Below are 18,672 nucleotides of genomic sequence, written 5' to 3' on the forward strand. Positions count from 1 at the left end.
GGCCCCAAAGGCATCGACGTGGACACACATCAGCCAGCACTTAATAGACAACAGTCGTGTTCTGGGGGCTGTACACTCCATGCCATGGCCTTCCAAGGGGCCGCCATCCTACATAATGACAACATTGCGGGTCATCACCATTAAGACTGCACTCTGTTGTCGGATATAGGAGTGTGCCCACCACCAGTTATTTCGGGTGGCGTTCTAGGAGGGGGTGGGGGTGGCGGGGTTGGGGTTGAGGGCGAATGTGGGCCATGAGCGGAGGTTCAGCGCCAGCTGCAGACTCGGCTCCTATTCTCTCATAACTTGCTACGTCCACACCTCCCCACCTCAGCAACTGACGCTACTTGTAGACGGTGAGGAGGTTCGAGGAGGTGTTGTGTCCTCGCCAATGGACGCAACCAGAGCTGGCACGCTCGAAAAGTTTTCGACTGACTCCTTGGGCAACGCTCTGAATTTGGCCGCCAACCAGAAGAGCGGCCCAGTCGACAGCGGTCCAATCGGACACCACCCCCCACCGCCAATGAAATGGACTCTTGCTTTGTTGTAGACGGTGGCGGCAGGCAGCAACGGACGGTCAAGTTCGGCGTTTACCTACGAAAGTTCTATTATGGCGTTCAACGGTTGCCGTTCGTGGCCACAGAGTAGCCTGCGAGACCAAGTGGAGTCACCTATACCTTTCGCACAGAGATGTTTTTATACAATGGTTGACATTGTGGGGCCCAGGATGGACATATCCTTGTTCACGTTGTATGCAGTAACACACATATTTCGATAGGTCGCTGCTTGTTTGTATGTATTCGCAAGCACATTCAATGAGTTGCTGAATAACTTAAGTATCGTAGCGCAGTAAAGTGTATATTTGGGTGTCAGTAATTTTGTTTCCATTGTCAGTTCCTCCGCCCACGTCAGAGCACCTAAACCTAGAATGAGATTTTCACTCTACAACGGAGTGTGCGCACATATGAAACGTCCAGGCAGATTAAAACTTTGTGCCGGACCGAGACTCGCATTCGGGATATTTGCATTTTGTGGGCAAGTGCTCCACCAACCGAGCTACCCAAGCACGACGCAACCAATCCCCACAGCTTCAGTTCTGCCATTATCTGGTCTATCTTCCCAACTTCACAGAAGCCCTTCTGCGAACCTTGCAGAACCTACACTCCTGGATGAAAGGATATTGTGAAGACATGGCTTAGCCACAGAATAGGGGATGTTCCCAGAATGAGATTTTCACTCTTCAGTGGAAGAGCTTCTGTGAAGTTTGGAAGGTAGGAAACTAGATACTTGCAGAACTGAATCTTTGAGGAGGTGTTGCGAGTCATGTTTGGATAGATGAACTGGTAGTACACTTGCCCACGAAAGGCAAAGATCCCGAGTCTTTGTCTAGGACACAGTTTTAATCTGCCAGGAAGTTTCACATAAACCTAGTACAACGTGTTCGAGGCATTCAACCCAGACGACCAGTACACGTCAGATATAAAAGACAGGTTAGAAAGTGGGTTTAAAACTCATTGTGAAAATAAATGAAATTCGCTGTAACATTGCTCTCTGGAGTGAGTGTGAAGAAGATTTACAGAATGTTTTTGAGTTTTTGACGAGTGTAATGGTTACAGATTATAGACTGAGTAATAACCGTAAAAACACAAACATAATGAGATGTAGCAGAAATGAGAATATAATAAATAAGGATCAAGAAAGAGAAGATAAGGAATTCTGCTACCTAGGCAGTAGAATAACCCATGATGGGGCAAAGAGGACTTAAAACGCAGACTTGCACTGGAAAAGAGGGCATTCCTTGCCAAGAAAAGTCTTCTGGTTTCAAACATAGGCCTTCATTTGAGGAAGAAATTTTAGAGAATGTACATCTGGAGCACAGCATTGTATTTTAGTGAATCGTGGACAATGGGGAAACAAGAACAAAAGGTACCGGGACGTTTGAGATGTTGCTACTGCAGAATGTTGACAATTCGGTGGACTGATAAGATAACGAGTGTGGAAGTTCCCCCAAAGAATTGGATAAGGATGGAACATATGGAAAACTTACAAGAAGAAGGGACAGGTCGATAGGACATGTGGCGGGTCGCATCAAATCACCAAGACTGATGACTCAAAAACCATAAAAATAAAAAATGTCGAGATATGATATGTACTGATAATCGTGATCCTGATTCAGACGATCAAACATCTTACAAAACTTTTTGAAGTTGTCTGACACAAGTGAGATGAAAATTAATAAACATGTGATACAGTGTTTATAATCAAAGCTTACGGATTTTTTCCGAGATACTGTATATATTTGAAGTTGGCGACATTTTTTTCACAAATCAGGTGTCTGGCTGCCTCAGTATAATACTGGGAGTGATGGGAGGGTGTGAGTGTGGCTTGTCACATGACAATGTGATGCATACGGCTGAGTTCGTCATTGATAAGAGTATTGACGCTACTAATAATTAGGGTGAGGCTTGTGATTGCGGAAAATTGTTTCCAAAACAGGAACTTTCCCAAATGTCACCCATGACTGTCGAATAGCTCAGTAGCATTTTGCAAGTGCAGCTAACAGTAAGTTTTCATGGTGTTGTCAAGTGACAGAAAATTTTGTTGAGCTCCTCTTTTTTTCTTCACAAACATGGAGACTAACATTATTCTAAGCACTCCCGGAAAAGTGTTACATGTTTTCATCTATCTTAGGTAATGCAGTCCTGTAAATGAAACACGCTTCTCGTCTACTAATTCCTTTCGGTATTCCCACTGATAACATTCCAATGAAAAGAGGTTAAACGAAGGTGCAGGTCATAAAACTGAACATACCTATCTATCTGTACGTCGCGGTAGGCACCTGTTAACGTACCTTGAATCATGTTATTAAATACAATACCCTCATTATTATTAGAATCTTTTCTTGTCTTTCTGTGGTCACAGAAGGTTTTGTCTTTAGACTAACGGTATGGAGCAGCGGTGGACCATCTCGAGATTTGCAGAAAAAGAAGAAAACGAAATTCTACTAATAGAGAGTCTAGATCTTAAAACAATAAGTAATGGCATAATGTGAAGTATTATTTTCATTCACGTAGAATACATGTGGTGAAAGTATGACACCCAGTGTCTGTTTTAAATTAATGACGCTACAGAGACATCATCAAAAGGTACAAACACAATTAGCTTAGCATCGTCCCACTTAAAAATATGGTGTGAATTAGGCCACAACACCGTCAAAACCATCTTGTTGACAGGTTACTGTTAATAACAAAGCGAGGTGCAGTTGCCACAATAATATGCCTGTGTCACAAGCGCGATAGATATCACATTGCAGGTCTACATATATTCGACACTTACAAAAAATGCAATAAAATGAAGACACACAATTACGTAAAAACTATACTGTCTTTAAAAGGTGTACAAATGTTTACACTAGTAACATGAAATATTTTACAGTAAAAAATTAAGTTCCATCCTAAAACTGTTAAAAAGGAAATTAATAATCGACAATATGTGAATATCTAACGCTTTTGCGATTGTTTTAAGTTACAAGTAATAACTTACAAGACAACAACCTTAATAGATGAGCAAAATTAAGTAAAATATATAAACTGTGAAAAAAGCCAAATGGGTGAAACAATAGACATTCTGGCAGAGAGGTTGCTGACACGATTGTCTAGTTCAGTCTTCTGTTTCATTCATTTGGCTTATTTCAAAAACTGCATTATTATTCTTATGTAATTTTCTGAGTTCCAGCTTGTTCTTTCGTATGTAATTACTTGTTACCTAAAATATCCGCAGTTGTGTTTCAGAATCATTGTCATTTACTCATTTAATTCTTAATAATATTGAAATGTCACATAATTTGTGGTTTTAATATATTTTGTTTTATTAGTGTAAAAACTTATTATCCCATTATAGTTTTTATGTAAATGCACAGCCCGCATCTCGTGGTCGTGCGGTGGCGTTCTCGCTTCCCACGCCCGGGTTCCCGGGTTCGATTCCCGGCGGGGTCAGGGATTTTCTCTGCCTCGTGATGGCTGGGTGTTGTGTGCTGTCCTTAGGTTAGTTAGGTTTAAGTAGTTCTAAGTTCTAGGGGACTTATGACCACAGCAGTTGAGTTCCATAGTGCTCAGAGCCACTTGAACCATTTTTTTTGTAAATGCACATTTCAATTAACCACATTTTGTATAATTGTGTAACTGTCGAAGATGGGTAAGCCTATAATAGCGACTCCTATCGATAATACGATGCGAACTATTTTCTGTGGCAACTATTCTTCAGTTTCTAACGAATGGTAGCGCTGTTCACGTGATGACCCTGCCACCATTGTGGTCTAATGTACATGATATTTTAATTATATGTAATGATGCTTCTAAGTTGGTTTCGTGTGTGCTTAGTGATGACACCAACTTGGCTTCATTGTATTAGGGCATATTTTATAACAAATTTGCATCGACATATTAAACACATGTTTTTCAAATGCATGAAAATAATACTTTCCATTAGTGCTTAATTTATTGTTTTAGTATATATACCGTTCATTAGCTGTATTTGGTATTCCTCTTGATCTACGAATCTAAGGTTCGTCGCTAATGTCCGAAAAATTCTTATCGACTGACTACAGAAGGAAATAAAAGAAATGTTTTGAACCCTTTCTGGATCTCTGTTATATTCGCGTCCATATCGCTCCTTGATACACCTGTGCCAGCATATTCAGTAGACCTGTAAAAGATTTTCAGCTACTAGACCTTGGTCTGTATTGTCAAATAAAATATTCTCTACATAATAACAGCAATGTCACAATTTTTCTGCGAAATGTTTACACACATACTTTTTCTTAATTTTTACGTAGTTTACCATGTTGTTGTTGTGGTATTCAGTCCTGAGACTGGTTTGATGCAGCTCTCCATGCTACTCTATCCTGTGCAAGCTTCTTCATCTCCCAGTACCTACTGCAGCCTACATCCTCCTGAATCTGCTTAGTGTATTCATCTCTTGGTCTCCCTCTATGATTTTTAACCTCCACGCTGCCCTCCAGTACTAAATTGGTGATCCCTCGTTGTCTCAGAACATGTCCTACCAACCGATCCCTTCATTTTGTCAAATTGTGCCACAAGCTCCACTTCTCCCCAATTCTATTCAATACCTCCTCATTAGCTATGTGATCTACTCGTCTAATCTTCAGCATTCTTCTGTAGCACCACATTACCATACTCCCGGGTAAAATATATCTAAGTTTAACAGTAATCAAACACGTTTATCATGAGTAAAATAGTGGTCCTACGACGTCGTCCTTATACAAAATGCAAGCAACTAGATTCTTTACCATATTTGATAAATTCTGGGATTAGATAATACAATTTGCAGAATAATGTTGACAAGAAGGTTACTCACAATTTTTTGTTGGTCATTATAAGCTTTCAGCTGGACAAAATATTCTATAGTCCATAACGCGTGGCGCACCCCAAGGCAGCTTATTTGTGCATCCGTATCTAACTGTTACTGCCTAATTCCAATCTTGCATACTGTAATCAACCAATGTTTACTCACCATTTTACTTCCATTACTAAAATGACTATTCCCGGATGTCTCAGTACGTGTCCTGTCAGGGATCCCTTCTTCTATTCGTTTCTCCTGATTCGTTTCAATACTTCTTCATATTAGTCCGTTCTAACCATTGTACATAATTTTTCTGTAACGCCACATTTCAAAAGCTTCTTGTTTCCTTCTTCACCGAAGTGTTTACTGTTGGCATTCCCCTTAGGTATAAGGCTCGATTTCCCATAGTTATCGTCAGAAAAAACTTGCTGAAACTTTATATTTTCAAATACTTTTGTTTATGGAACCATATTTGTATCTTACCATTCTGAATTTCATTTCCTCTCTCTTCGACTATCATGAGTTATTTTGCTCCACAGACTGCAAAACTCGCCTACTATATCTGATACCTCATTTTCTAATCTAATTCTCTCATAATCACCTTAGATAATTAGACCACAGTCTATTATCTTGGCTTTACTTTTGTTGATAGTCATACTGTAATCTCTTTAAAAAAACACGGCGTGTATCTACAGCACGTGTGGCCCGTAACTGAAATCGTGATATGATGACCTCCCCATTACAAAAGATTCCGAATCAGTCCCCTATTTGGACCTCGTTGAGGGGATAGCCGTGTGCGAAATAACCGCAAGATAGTGATTGAACAACCAGCGAAAGGGTAACACGTTACGAGACAGAGCGCGAAATATCAAAGGCTTCAATGTGGTGCGGAAGGTAAAACGTCTGAAAATGGGAATGAAGTGACTCTCTAGATATGTTGGGGGTCAGTGGAGTGAAGTGGGAAGAAGATTTCTGGTCAGACAAACTCAGAACAAAATGAACGGGGGCTGGAAATGGAATAAAGGGAGTTGGACACGTAATGACAGTAGGATAGGATTACTGTGACAAGTTCAGTGACAAGGGTATCATCTACATCTACGTCTACATGACTCTTCTAAACTTCATAACTATGTGCCTTCGAACCATCTTGAGAATATTTCTCTTCAGCTCTCTAACAGAATGTAAGAAAAGATAACAACTAAATCTTCCCTTACGAGCTCTGATTTCTCTTATTTTATTTGCGATGACCATTTCCACATCAAAGATAACAGCAGGTCAACGTGAACAACAGAAGTTCAGCTACATGTGCTTACCTCGTAAGCAGAGGATGTAGAGATATAGAAAATATTGGATACCGAACGGGTACTTTATGTAAAAGGAAATGATAATGTAATAATCTGGAGCGACTGGAACGCCTTAGAAGGGGAAGGAATAGAAGAAAGAGCTACGGAAGAATATTTTATTGGCTGTAGGAACGGGGGAAGAGAAAGATTAACTTTGTTCTGCAATAAATTTCAGATAGTAGTAGCAAACTCACTGTTAAAAATGGTAAGAGGAGGAGGTCCACTTTTAAAAGGCCTGAAGATAAGGAAGATTCCAGCTAGGTTCAATCATGGCCAGATAGATATTGCGAAATCAGATTATAAGGCGTACTCCCGAGGAGATATAGACTCGAATCGCATTTGAGTAATGATGAAAAGCAGGTTGATGTTAAGAGACTCGTCCGAAATAATAAAATATACTGAAGTACTGAGGTACTGAAGAATGATGATTTTTCTTTGAACTGTCTGGGGCTACGGACTCAGATGTAATGAATACCACAGTAGGAAGCTCTGTTGAAGAGCAATGGACATCTCTATAAACTGCAATCATATAGTTACCAGGAAGGCAACTGCTAAAACAACTATGGATCACAGAAGAAGTTTTTAAATTGATCTAGGAGACGAGAAAGTACAAACACATTCTTGGAAATTGAGAAATACAGACGTGTAAGTCACTAACGAATGACGTGCAGGGAAGTCAAAGCCAACCGCTGTAAGAGAAAAGTGTAACCGAAACAAAATATGGTTGTTGTAAGAGCTCATTCATACACAGAAAAGTCCGAACAAGCCAGTCGCTGTAAGAGAGAAATGTAACCAAAACAAAACATGGTTACTGTAAGAACTCATTCATACACTGGAAAGTACGAACAAGCCAATCGCTGTAAGAGAAAAATGTAACCGAAACAAAACATGGTTGCTGTAAGAGCTCATTCATACACAGAAATGTCCGAACGAATTTCGGTGAAATTTAAGCAGGAGAGCGTCAACATTAAGAGTGAACTGTGGATTTCTCTGTTGAGTGCGGAGGAGAGAAAGGATAGATGGATAGAGTACACTGAAGGCCTCTGCGAGGGGAAAAACTTACCAGATTTCGTGATTGATCGAGAAATGGGAGACGCCATGGATGACACTAATATTACACTATTAGATTTACAGTTCAACTTAGCATTGGAATACCTCGGATCAAATAAGGCAGAATGGATAGACAATATTTCTTCGGAATTCCTGAAATCTTTTAGGAAAACGGCAACCAAGCCTGTATCCAAGTTGGCTTGCAGATTCTATGAGTCTGTATATATAACTTATGAAGTTCAGAAAATTATCATCCACACACACTCTAAGTTACTAAAGAACAGATCAGTGCAGTAACTAATCTCACATCGGCATAACTTCTCACGAATTCAATTTCTTTACTAAAATAGTACATGGAAGAACAGAAAAGAAAATAGATGATCTGTTAGATGAGGATCAAATTGGCTTTCGGAAAGGCGAGGCTGCAGAAAAGGTTCAGATGGGTCTGAGTACTATGGGACTTAACATCTGTGTTCATCAGTCCCCTAGAACTTAGAACTACTTAAACCTAACTAACCTAAGGACATCACACACATCCATGCCCGAGGCAGGATTTGAACCTGCGACCGCAGCGGTCGCGCGGCTCTAGACTGTAGCGCCTAGAACCGCTCGGCCACTCCGGCCAGCGGCGAGGTTGCAGACAGAGAGCCAGTCCTGACTTGGCGGCTGATACTGGAACGCGTCCGACATTTCAAAATGGTACAAGGTAATCGAAATTATGAAAAAAATTGGAGAAAACTAATGGGAACGACGGGTAATATATAACATTTACAAGAGCTCATATAAAGGTATAGGAATCGCAGAAAAAGTACGAGGTGCTCGGATTAAAACTGGTGTTAGGAATTTAACCTTTTGCTCCTGCTGTTCACTATATACACACCAACGAAACAATTATGGAAGTGAAAGGAAGTTTCGAGACTGTGATTCAGTTTAATTCGAAAGGGTATCCGCTATACGTCTGGATGCATAGCAACATGGAAACGACTGACAAGAAGACTGAACAGGATGTTTGGTCAGATGTTAAGACATCGTGGTACTACAGTCAAGTTGTTGTTGAAGTCTTTAGTCCAGAGACTGCCTTATGTAGCTCTCCTTGCTACACTATCCTGTGGAAGCTTCTTCATCTTGAAGTACCTACTGCAACTTACATCCTTCTTAATCTGCTTAGTGGATTCACCTCCTGGTCTCTCTGTAAGACTTTTCCCCACCACGCTGCCCTCCAACACTAAATTGGTGATCCCTTGATGCCTCAGAACATGTCCTACCAACCGATCCCTACTTCTAGTCAAGTTGTGCCTCAAATTCCTACTCTCCCCAGTTCTGTTCAGTACCTCATTATTAGTTACGTAATCTACCTATGTAATGTCCAGAATTCGTCTGTAATATCACATTTAGAAAGCTCCTCTTCTCTTCATGTCCACACTATTTATAGCACATGTTTCACTTCCATGCATGGCTACATTCCATTCAAATATTTTCAGGAAATACTTCCTGACACTTAAATTTATACTCGATGTTAAGAATATTTTATTCTTCAGAAACGTTTTCCTTGCCATTGCCAGTCTATATTTTATAACCTCTCTATTTCGACCTTCATCAATTATTTTGCTCCCCAAATAGCAAAACTCATCTACTACTTTAAGTGTCTAATTTCCTGATCTAATTCCCTCGGTATCACCTGATTTATTTCGACTACATTCCATTGTCCTCCTTTTGCTTTTGTTGATGTTCATCCTACATCCTCCTTTCAAGACACTGTCCATTCCGTTCAACTGCTCCTCCAGGACCTTTGCTGTCTCTGACAGAATTACAGTGTCATTAGAAAAGCTCAAAGTTTTTATTTTTTCAACATGAATTTTAATTCGTACACAAAATGAACCTCGACTCTTACAACAGCCATCGGGTTCCTGTACAAATTGTAAATATCCTTTCGCTGCCAATATTTGGCCACTGCCACTTTCAGAATTTGAAAGAAAGTATTACCGTCAACATTGTCAAAAGCTTTCTCTAAGTCTACAAATACTAGAAACATAGGTTTGTCGTTCCTTAATTGATCTTCTAAGAAAAGTCGTAGGGTCAGTATTGTCTCACGTGTTCCAACATTTCTTCGGAATCCGAACTGATCTTCCAAGAGGGCGGCTTCTGCCGGCTTTTCCATTTGTCTGTAAAGATTTCGTGTTAGTATTTCTCAGCCGTGACTTATTAAACTGGTAGTTCAGTAATTTTTCACACCTGTCAACACCTGATTTCTTTGGGATTGGAATTATTATATTGTTCTTGAAGTGTGAGGGTATTTCGCCAGTCTCATACATCTTGCTCAGCAGATGGTGAAGGTTTGTCAGGGCTGGCTCTCCCAAGGCTATCTGCACTTCTAATGGAATGTTGTCTACTCTCAGGGCCTTGTTTCGACTTAGGTCTTCCATTTCATCTTCATCTCCGTCCTCTTCCATTTCCATAATATTGCCCTCAAGTACACTGCCCTTGTATACACCCTCTATACACTCTTCCATCTTTCTGCTCTCCTTTCTTTGCTTAGAACCGGTTTTCCATCTGAGTCCTTGATATTCATACACATGGCTCTCTTTTCTCCAAAGGTCTCTTTAATTTTCCTGTAGGCAGTATCCATCCTACGCCTAGTGATATATGCCTCTACATCCTTACATTTGTCCTCTAGCCATCCGTGCTTAGCCATTCTGCACTTCCTGTCGCTCTCGTTTTTGAGATGTTAGCATTCACTTTTGCATGCTTCTGCTTCTTTTTTTGCATTTTTATATTTTCTTCTTTCATCATGTAAATTCAATATCTCTTTTGTTACCCAAGGACTTCTACGAGCCCTCATCTCTTTATCTAGTCAATCCTCTTCTGCCTTCACTATTTTATCTCTCAAAGATATCCATTCTTTTTCTACTGTATTTCTTTACCCCCTTCTTGTCAATCGTTCCCCAAAGCTCTCTCCGAAACTCTCTACATCCTCCGGTACTTTCAGTTTATCCATGTCCCATCTCGTTAAATTTCCACCTTTTTTGTCGTTTCTTCAGTTTTAATCTACGGTTATAACCAAAAGATTGTGATCAGAGTCGACATCTGCCCTGAAAATGTCTTACAACTTAAAAACTGGTCCCTAAATCTCTTTCTGACTGTATTGAAGACGGCGTAGGATGTCCTGCAGCTCGTAAACTGCTTCCCTCATTCAACTGTGACGTGATAACTGTTGCAGGTGAAAATAGGAGTCATCTACAGACCTGTGAAAACACTGATGTATTGCCATAGAAACGTTTACGAAACTGCTTGTGACAAGAGCTCGTTGTAGGAAGACTACAAGGGAGTTTCGAGGCTGCATCGATTCAAAATCAAATGACTAGAAAACAAACAACTACCTTCTGAGCGCCACTATCCATTCCGATCCGTCGACGTTCCAACTCCTCTGCCTTGTGTGCCAGAATTACCTTGCCACAGGCAAACCTGATAAGCTCTGGAAATTAAAAGAAAGTTTCCACCTGTGTCCAAATTGTCATAAGAAATTCTAACTGACGTACATTGCTTTCGAACTGTTGTATTTATTCTTTTCCTATGAATGATTAAAGGTTTGTTGAGTAAGAAATGTAGGTGGTAGTCAACAAGAACATGAATGTAGCTTAACAAGGAACTACTTGAAAGTGATGTAGTCTTAGAAAATCAACTGTGATAATTTTGCTGTAAAGAAGACGGTAATGAGAAAAGTGTACAACACGCAATTACCGCTCTAATATCCTGTACCTCCAGTTAATATATTTGGATACTCACTTGAAATAATTTCCTGCCGTAGTCTACTAATGACTTGAAAAATTTGAGTCGTTATGTTGTATAAGGATCAGTCAAAAGAAAACAAGACAGATGGCAAAAAGGTGTGCAAACTGTTAATCATTTCAAAGGCAATCTCCGGAACTGTTAATACATTTATCCCTTTGCGAGGCACGACGGTCGATGCCATCACGAAAAATGTTTGCGTTTGCCTACGGAACCGTCATTGCAACCAGGTACGCACTTCGTCGTCCGAAACGAATCGACGGCCACGAATGCATTCTTTAGGAAGCCAGAAGTAGGGAAACGCTTGGGGACGGATCAGGACTGTATTAACGGTGTAAGGGTGTCCCAGCGAAACTCTTACAGCGTGGTCAAAATAACTTCGGAAACGTGTGGGCGGCCGCTAACCTGCAACTGAATGATTAATTCCGTTAGCATTCTTAGGAGTTTGGACACGATGGAACACTTCCATTAACGCACAGCGGTACGTGGGCATTTTGCAGAAACTGAATAGCGCCACCATGTCCAAACGCCCATGAATGTTGACGGACGGTATCATTCTGTTTCGAGATAATTGCCCGCCCACATTATGCCAACTTTGTTTCGGGTACGCTGCAGTAGTTTCGCTGGGACACCATTACACACCCTCCAAACTCTCGTGATCTCTCTACATGTGATTTCCATATTTTTGGAGCCTTGAAGAGGGACGTACGTTTCTGTCAATTTGTTGCAGATGAAAAGGTGCACTCCGATGTACAACCATGGTTCCATACCCAGCTGCGAACGTATTGCCATTAAAGCATTGACCGTCTTGTGCACAGTGGGATGAATGTAATTACAGTTATGGTGACTGTTTTTGTAATAATAAACAGTAATACTTTAATAATAATACTTTATTGCCATATATCTCGTTTTCAATTGACTACGCCTTGTATTCGAAGAAATAACTGCTTTACACTGGCAAACATTTTATAGTTCTCTTATTGTCAGCTTTGTTCATGGTTATTAATCTTACCAGCAGCTTCGTAATATCAACCAATTACTTTAAATTTATACAAGAAATTCTGCCCTCGTAGCTGAGTAGTTAGTGTTACTCGCAGCCAAGCGGACTGTACAGGTTAGAGCCGAGGGTTTTCTTGTGGGTGGAAGGACTGGAACAGGATGTACGCAACCTTATGTTGTCAGTTTAGGTGCTAATTAACCAACTAGAAGCGGTACGAAGTCTGGTATGTCGACATCGCCCGGGAAATCGTTGTGCTGATATCCCACCCTTCCTTACAGCATCCTATGGACACCACTGGCTGAAGAAGAAAGGTGGTTGGTCGGTCACGATTGGCTCGTTTGTGGCCTGATTCCTGGTGCTATCTTTTCTCCAATTACGACAGTAGTTTCTGTTATTCATGTTTCTATGTTACAGAAACAAGAAAATATTATGTAGCTGAGTGGAGAACAAACAAACTTTGCAAGAGAAATTTTTCACGTTCACTGACGTTTTAGTTTACGATTCCTCTGTACGTCCCTTACTTGTCTTACTGTCACCTCGTTTGCAAAACTGTCCAGTTTACTTCCCATTGCCATGCCTTGTACGCAGCTGAACGATGAGGCAACATTTGTTGTGCAATATTCCGCTCTATATCAATCACATTTTTATACTTTTCGTATTCACTAGCCACGCTAGGATATTTTTCCCCACAGCGTCGTATTTGTGTGTTCCTTTGACTGCCATTTCCTGAATACTTTTCTCGGTCACTTCATTCTGCCCACGACATTTCGCGGAAACTGGGTGAAAGGAGATAGAGATAAGGCGAAAAAATTCTTCTTTATATTGGAATTCTCGGCGATCTTTCGCATTGTGCGTGACGAGAGCCGTTTGTTAGCTGCTTTTATTATTATTGGAGGTTTCGTCCGTAGGGAAGAAGGGAGATTAGTCGCCCCTTTCATCAACTTCATACTTCAAACATTTAAAACTACACCTCTACTCGTAACTACGGAAGCAACATTATGACAAGGCCGTATATTCTGTGAATTATGGTTCTTCTTTAGCGACGAAACGTCCAGTAAATGGGCTCTACCAGTTTTATAAATTTATGTGATCAAAAACTCGAACTCATTTTGAATTTCTTTCTTCTCTTATCACTAGAGGGTCATTCAGCTTTTTAGAGACACAGTGGTTGGTTGTGAGCAGTATAGTTCCTTTGGTAATTTACCCCTAGGAAACATGTAATTATTTGTCTGACCAATAATTTTCGTAAATACATATCCCCCAAAAAAGTACTACTCTCCACCTTTTTAACTAAAAATTACACATGACGTAATGAATTATTTTCCGGAGACATGATAGATCCTGTCACACAAGAAGGGACTGCAGCACATAAGAAAGAGATGACAAGGGAATGGTCTAATCCGTGATGTCGAAACACACCCTAAGACATTTTATGCAAGAAGAATACAAAAAATTAATGCACCGTCAATATTTCACTACTAAGATGCACTGCAAGTAAATGATAATTAATTGAAATCCTCAGCTCCGACAGGTGTTGTTGATATACCTCGATGGTGAGAGTTGAAAATGTTTGCCCCGAGCTGGACTCGAAGCCGGGATCTCCTACTTAAATGGTAGATGGTCTATCCATCTGAGAAACCGAGAACACAGATGAACAGCGTGACTGCAGGGACTTATCCCTTGCACGCTTCCCGTGAGACCCACATTCCCAACTGTCCACAATCTACATACGTAATGGACCTAATAGATATTTTGCCGTCACTCATTACTCGCGCACACTAAGGTGACGATTCCCGTAAGAGTTCGTGCAACCTGTGAGCATTCGCACATACGAAGGTCAACGGCCGGGTAACCTTTAACTATATATATATATATATATATATATATATAGATAGTAACTGTTCTCGAAAGAACAGATACAATTGATGACCGTGCAGCTTCTCTAGAATAAATGATAATTAATTGAAACCCTCAGGTGCAAGTATTTCCTTAAAAATTATTGAAGCCACTTTTTTATCACACGAAGAATCGATCGTGACTGCGTTTTGTACAGCGCTTCACGCCTAGCGCACGATCGGCCCTGCAGGAGGGTATAGGGCCACAGTGGGCTAGTGTCTGGAGTCATACATGTGAATTTCGAGCACCTAAACCATATAAGAATGTCGCATGTTATTGATTTTCTGAGTAAGAGGCAGTTCTTATCGATAGCTTAGCTGTTGCATATACAAGTCTTTCCAAAGGTGACTACCAATGCTTAATATTACATTACAGACGCTTCCATCAATCGTGACTTTAATGTCTTGAAATGAAATACTTCTTTGCCGCACATCATTTCATAACAATTCTTGTAGCAAATTTCTTCCGATAATGTTTGAATAATTTATATTTTTGTACCAATGAAACAGTTCGTTTATCTCCACAGTCGTCACAACATAGCGAAGTGTCTTTTATATGATGAAAACAAATGTTTTCCTCACACCAGGCACACCAGACGAAAGAAAAATTAATGCTTTTGGCTCATCACCGCATTTCTAGTTTCATTTAGACATAATTGAGGTGGAGTAAGAAATGGTCCTTACCATTGCTTACCTTTGCTTATTGTGCTGCGTACCGAGCATACTTGAAACAATTCGTAAAATGTGCCATTGCACACTGATAATGCACAAATTAGTGAAATTTAAGAATACTGCTCTCCTGATAAACCTCAAATGACACGGAACTGTCGGACATGTTGTTCAACAATTTTCTTAAAAATACGTTCCACAGTCGAAAAAATTCTTACTGAAAGCCACATTGGTAGTATCACATATCGATACCGCCCTCCTAGTAGGCATTGTAATGAATGGACTGTTTCTTGCCACACTGTTTTTAATGAGTCTTCGTTCTTTTGAGGAAATACAAGTCCAGTAAATCTTCTGTTTGCTGTATTAACTTGTTTGCTAATCACTTCTGCTCCTATCTAGCTTTTCTATGACGACAGTTGCCGCACCACTCTCTAGCCCATCTCCCGTTACCGTTGTGTACAAAGTCGTACAGAACAATTCCATGTGTAATCTTATATCAACAGTTATCATCCTCCTGAAAGACAGAGGTATCACTATGCTCAGGCCAAGTGTCCACCAAAAGTAATGAACCGTTTTCTCTACTCGTTGAAAACACTTTTGCATGATATCTTAAAAATTATTCATTCCTGTTTTTTCAGATTTTGATATGTCCATTATTAGGTGTTTTTATTTCTGGCGCTAATACGCCTTGATCTTCCTTAAGACAGATATAAAGTTGCGGTACAGTAATCCACTCATACAAATTGCTGTTGTCGTATGTGAATGTGTCATAACGTTAATTCATTGCACAACACACCTCGATATAGTGAAGGGCGGTTTTCTTGAAATTTCTATCACGAATCCTCACTCATCGGCTTTAGACACAGCAGATGTAGGGATAACAGCAAGCTACATCTTCAAGTCAGCTACGAATTAAATGCATCTCCACTACACTTTTACTTGAAGTTAAGTCCTTGGTCATGCCACTTCCTATAATGTATGATTATTAGGAACAGCTGAACCCAGTCGAATAAATCTTTAAATCAGTAATCTTCATCTCAGGTGTGACTCGCAGTGCCCAGTCTCATACATCTACATCTGCATCTACATGGATACTCTGCAAATCACATTTAAGTGCCTGACTGAGGGTTCTTCGAACCACCTTCTTAATTCTCTATTATTCCAATCTCGTACAGTGCGGAACGAACGATCACCTATATCTTTCTGTACGAGATCTGATTTCCATTATTTTACGGTGGTGATCGTTTTTCCCTATGTAGGTCGGTGTCAACAAAATCTTTTCGCATTCGGAGGAAAAAGTTGGTGATTGGAATTTCGTGAAAACTTTCCGCCGCAATGAAAAACGCCTTTTTTGTAATGATGTCCAGCCCAAATTTTGTATCATTTCCGTGACACTCTTTCCCATATTTCACGATAATACGAAACGTGGTGCCCTTCTTTGAACTTTTTCGATGTACTTCGTCAGTCCTATTTGGTAGGGATCTCACACCGCGCAGCAGTATTCTAAAAGGGAACGGACAAACGTAGTGTGGGTAGTCTCCCTAGTAGATCTGTTACGTTTCCTAAGTGTTCAGCCAATAAAACGCAGTCTTTGGTTAGCTTTCCCCAGAACATTATCTCTATGTTCCTTCCAATTTAAGCTGTTCGTAATTGTAATCCTAGGTATTCAGTTGAAATTACGGCCTTTAGATTTGACTGATTTATCGTGTAACCGAAGTTTAACGAATTCATTTTAGCACTCATGTGGATGACCTCATTCATACCTTTCGTTATTTAAGGTCAGCTGCCAATTTTCTCCACCATTCAGGTAGCTTTTATAAATCGTTCTGCAATTTGTTATTAACTTCTGATGACTTTATTAGTCGCTACACGACAGAGCCATTTGCAAACAACCTAAGATGGCTGCTCAGATTGTCTCCCAAATCGTTTATATAGATAAGGAAAAGCAAAGAACCAAATTGGTTCAAATGGCTCTGAGCAGTATGGGACTTAACGTCTGAGGTCATCAGTCCCCGGGGAACTTAAAACTACTTAAACCTAACTAAGGACAGTACACACATCCATGCCCGAGGCAGGATTCGAACCTGCGACCATAGCGGTAGCGCTGTTCCACACTGAAGCGCCTAGAACTGCTCGGCCACTGCGGCCGGCATAAAGGACCCATATCACTACCTAGGGGAACGCTAGAAATCACTTGTGTTTTCCAAACTAAATCACATAACTGAGACGATAATCCATAAGCACGCAGTTTCACTATAAGCCGCTTGTGTGGTACAGTGACAAAACCCTTCCGGAAATCCAAAAATCGGAATCAATCTTAAATCCCTGTCAATAGCATTCAACACTTCCTATAAGTAAAGAGTTAATTGTGTTTCACAAAATCGATTTTTTCTAAAACAGTCTTGACTGTTCATCAATAGACAGTCCCCTTCGTCGTAATTCATAATGTCTAAAGACAATAAATGTTTCAGAATCCTGCTGCATATCGACGTTATTTATATGAGCCTGTAATTTAGTGGATTACTGCTACCACCTTCCTTGTATATTGGTGTGACCTGTGCAACTTTCCGGTCCTTGGATACGGATCTCTCGTCGGGCGAACGGTTGAATATGATTGTTAAGTATGGAGCTATAGCATCAGCGTATTCTGAAAGGAACCTAACTGGTATACAGTCTGGACCAGAAGACTTTCTTGTATTGATTTAAGTTGCTTCACTACTCCGAGGATATTTACTTCTACATTACACTCGTTGGTAGCTGTTCTTGATTCGAATCCCGGAATATTTATTCGTCTTCTTTTGTGAAGGAATTTCGGAAGGCTGCGTTTAGTATCTCTGCATTGGCAGCATTGTCTTCGATAGTATCTCCATTGCTATCGTTCAGAGAAGGCATTGATTGTTTCTTGCCGCTAACATACTTCACATACCACCAGAATCTCTTTGGATTTTATGCCAGGTTTCGAGACAAAGTTTCGTTGTGGAAACTGTTATAAGCATCTCGTACTGAAGTACGCGCTAAATTAGGAGCTTCTGAAACAGATCACCAATCTTGGGGATCTTGCGTCTGTTTCAATTCGGCATGTTTGCTTCGTTGTTTCTGCAAAAGTGTTCTGACCCGTTTTGTGTACCAAGGAGGATGAGCACCGTCGTTTGTTAATTTATTTGGTATAAATGTCTCAATAGCTACCGATTCTATTTATTTGAATTCAAGCCACATCTGGTCCACTCTTATGTTATTAATTTGCAAGGAGTGGAGATTTTCTCTCAGGATTGCGTCAAGTGGATTTTTATCTGCTATTTTGAATAGGTGTACTTTTCGTTTATTTTTGGGTGATTTGTGGTTACAATATTCAGTCTCGCTACGACAACCCTGGGTTCACTAATCCCTTTATCCGTTTTGATGCTCCTTATTAACTCAGGATTATTTGTTTCTAAGAGGTCAAGTGTGTTTTCACAACCGTTTAATATTCGCGTGGGCTCATGAATTAACAGCTCGAAATAATATTGAGAGAATGCGTTTAGCACAATTTCCGACGGTGTTTTATGTGTACCTCCGGAATTAAATATGT

The sequence above is a fragment of the Schistocerca serialis genome, chromosome 6 (genome assembly GCF_023864345.2).
Source record: "Schistocerca serialis cubense isolate TAMUIC-IGC-003099 chromosome 6, iqSchSeri2.2, whole genome shotgun sequence".
NCBI classification, from domain to species: Eukaryota; Metazoa; Arthropoda; class Insecta; order Orthoptera; family Acrididae; genus Schistocerca; species Schistocerca serialis.